General features: G+C 32.8%; 1 long non-coding RNA gene across 31 annotated transcripts; it reads right to left on the reverse strand.

The window, feature by feature from the left end:
* On the reverse strand, window positions 1–3996 carry LOC127140235 (uncharacterized). Of its 31 annotated transcripts, none has more exons than XR_007810666.1 (6): window positions 3246–3806; window positions 2770–3181; window positions 584–741; window positions 269–492; window positions 83–149; window positions 1–44 (listed from the first exon to the last, which is right to left on the reverse strand). It is a non-coding gene; the product is annotated as an uncharacterized LOC127140235 (long non-coding RNA). The 31 variants fall into 31 exon arrangements; XR_007810683.1 differs by lacking the exons at window positions 1–44; window positions 83–149 and adding an exon at window positions 3813–3834 and having other exon boundaries at window positions 281–492; window positions 3246–3312; window positions 3440–3477; XR_007810679.1 differs by lacking the exons at window positions 1–44; window positions 83–149 and having other exon boundaries at window positions 281–492; window positions 3246–3312; window positions 3440–3477; window positions 3697–3806.
* Window positions 3997–4002: the final 6 nt, after the last annotated feature.

Here is a 4002-nt window from a genome sequence, read left to right on the forward strand (position 1 = left end):
TGACACCTCATTACACCATGACATTTTTTGACAGTTTTTGACACCTTACTGTACTATGACATTTTTTGACAGTTTTTGACACCTTACTATATTATAACATTTTTTGACACCTTACTATACTATGACATTTTTTTGACAGTTTTTGACACCTTACAGTACTATATTTTTTGGCACCTTACTATACTATGACATTTTTTGACACCTTACTATACTATGACATTTTTTGACGCCTTACAGTACTATGACATTTCTTGACAGTTTTTGACACCTTACTATACTATGACATTTTTTGACACCTTACTGTACTATGACATTTTTTTTGACAGTTTTCAACGCCTTACTACACTATGATATTTTTGACAGTTTTTGACACCTTACTATACTATGACATTTTTTGACGCCTTACAGTACTATATTTTTTGGCACCTTACTATACTATGACATTTTTTGACAGTTTTTGACACCTTACTATACTATGACATTTTTTGGTGCCTTACAGTACTATGACATTTCTTGACAGTTTTCAACGCCATACTACACTATGACATTTTTTGGCGCCTTACACTACTATATTTTTTGGCACCTTACTATACTGACATTTTTTGACACCTCACTACACCATGACATTTTTTGACAGTTTTTGACACCTTACTATATTATAACATTTTTTGACACCTTACTGTACTATGATATTTTTTGACGCCTTACTACACTATGATATTTTTTGACAGTTTTTGACACCTTACTATACTATGACATTTTTTGACAGTTTTCAACGCCATACTACACTATGACATTTTTTGACACCTTACTGTACTATGATATTTTTTGACGCCTTACTACACTATGACATTTTTTGACAGTTTTTGACACCTTACTATATTATAACATTTTTTGACGCCTTACAGTACTATATTTTTTGACACCTTACTATACTGACATTTTTTGACACCTCACTACACCATGACATTTTTTGACAGTTTTTGGCACCTTACTACACTATGACATTTTTTGACAGTTTTTGACACCTTACTGTAGTATGACATTGTTTTTGACATTTTTCTTCCTTACTTTGTTACTTTTTTGGGGGGGGGGGATGGTCTCTGCATTAGTATTATAGTATTAAATTTTTTTTTTCACTTTTTTTATGCCGTACTATATTACATTTTTGTGTGGTTCTGGACACCTTACTGTGATATGGCATTTTTTAAATGTTTTTTTTTCTTTTTTGACACCTTACTACAGTAGGACATTTTTAAACTGCTTTTTGATGCCTTACAATACTATGACATATATATATATATTTTTTGACGCCATAGTATACCTTGACTTTTTTCCTCACTTTTTGACACCTTAGTATATTGTATTTCTTCACTTTTTTGATGCCTTAGTATACTACAACATTATTATGCCATTTTTTGATACCTCACCATACTATTACATTTTATGCCATTTTTATGCTTTAATATATTGAATTTTTTTGACACTTGACTGACATTTTTTAAGACAAAAGCACACACATATTCACACACACACACACCTCTACAGTGTTTGCGGTTAGCGTAAATTTTGTGGTTGTCATTTCCTTTTGGTATTTTGCTATTTCAAACAGTGCAATATCAGTACTTAATCCATTGCTGTATACATAGTCCTGTTAAATACTGTTCATATTATTTAGAGTTTTTACTTTTTGTTATATATTATTTCATATCTTGTGTATATCATACATATTACTGCTTTTACTGCTGCAACCCCTGCTGTAGGACTGATAAAGGATTATTTTACTCTTACGCCAATAAATACATCTGAACATTGAATATTTTGCCGGTCTGTTTAATATTGCGTGAAAGTGAATATTTTTAGCCAGAGACCACTTACGGCCAGGGGTTAGGGTTATGGCTTTTGGCTACTTGTAGCCAAAGGTTAGGGTTAGGGTTAGGTTAACCCTAACCCTAACCTCTAGCTAAGAGTGGTTAAAAGCTGTAACCCCAATCCTAACTTCTGGCTACAAGTGGCCACAAACCTTAACCCTAACCCTAACCCTAACCTACAAGTGGCCACAAACCTTAACCCTAACCCTAACTTTTGGCTACAAGTAGCCAAAAGCCATAACCCTAACCCTAACCTACAAGTGGCCACAAGCCTTAACCCTAACCCTAACCTTTGGCTACAAGTAGCCAAAAGCCATAGCCATAGCCATAACCCTAACCCTAACCCTAACCCTAAGCTACAAGTGGCCACAAGCCTTAACCCTAACCCTAACCTTTGGCTACAAGTAGCCAAAAGCCATAACCCTAACCCTAACCTCTGGCTATGAGTGGTCAAAAGCCTTAACCCTAACCTAGGGTTAGGGCTTTTAGCCAGAGATTAGAGTTTTTAGCCTCAGTTATACGCAAGTAGAGAATAGTTGGCATTTCACATTACAAAATCATTTTTGTAATATTAATTAGAAAATACAGAAACTCAAAAGTTAAGCAACAAGACTTTATTGATTCTCTTATAGACAACATTTAACAAACACACACAGCAAGAATAATGACAGATGTTTGACCATTTGGACACACTTTAATACAAAGGTGCGCATATGAGGACATGTTAAAATCTTATACATCTCTAAACATCTTTAAGAACATTTAACCACTTTTGTTGTCCTCTTCAAGTGATGCAGTCTTCTCCTGCAGAGACAGAACATGTTAATCACAGAAACCGTCTGAAGCTCCAAGTGCTGAAACTTTATTACAAATGTGATAGTACTATATTTTTTGGCACCTTACTATACTATGACATTTTTTGACGCCTTACAGTACTATATTTTTTGGCACCTTAATATATTATGACATTTCTTGACAGTTTTTGACACCTTACTATATTATAACATTTTTTGACCTTACTGTACTATGACATTTTTTTGACAGTTTTCAACGCCATACTACACTATGACATTTTTTGAGTTTTTGACACCTTACTATACTATGACATTTTTTGACGCTTTACAGTACTATATTTTTTGGCACCTTACTATACTATGACATTTTTTTTGACAGTTTTCAACGCCTTACTACACTATGACATTTTTTGACAGTTTTTGACACCTTACACTACTATATTTTTTGGCACCTTACTATACTGACATTTTTTGACACCTCACTACACTATGATATTTTTTGACAGTTTTTGACACCTTACTATATTATAACATTTTTTGACGCCTTACAGTACTGACATTTCTTGACAGTTTTTGACACCTTACTAAATTATAACATTTTTTGACACCTTACTGTACTATGACATTTTTTTGACAGTTTTCAACGCCTTACTACACTATGACATTTTTTGAGTTTTTGACACCTTACTATACTATGACATTTTTTGATGCCTTACAGTACTATATTTTTTGGCACCTTACTATACTATGACATTTTTTGACAGTTTTTGACACCTTACTACACTATGACATTTTTTGAGAGTTTTTGACACCTTACTATACTATGATATTTTTTGACAGTTTTTGACACCATACTATACTATGACATTTTTTGAGAGTTTTTGACACCTTACTATACTATGACATTTTTTGACGCCTTACTACACTATGATATTTTTTGACAGTTTTTGACACCTTACTATACTATGACATTTTTTTGACAGTTTTCAACGCCATACTACACTATGACATTTTTTGACAGTTTTTGACACCTTACTATACTATGACATTTTTTGGCGCCTTACACTACTATATTTTTTGGCACTTTACTATACTGACATTTTTGACACCTCACTACACTATGATATTTTTTGACAGTTTTTGACACCTTACTATATTATAACATTTTTGACGCCTTACAGTACTATGACATTTCTTGATAGTTTTTGACACCTTACTAAATTATAACATTTTTTAACACCTTACTGTACTATGACATTTTTTTGACAGTTTTCAACGCCTTACTACACTATGACATTTTTTGAGTTTTTGACACCTTACTATACTATGATATTTTT

The sequence above is a fragment of the Lates calcarifer genome, unplaced genomic scaffold (genome assembly GCF_001640805.2).
Source record: "Lates calcarifer isolate ASB-BC8 unplaced genomic scaffold, TLL_Latcal_v3 _unitig_2846_quiver_3279, whole genome shotgun sequence".
NCBI lineage: Eukaryota > Metazoa > Chordata > Actinopteri > Centropomidae > Lates > Lates calcarifer.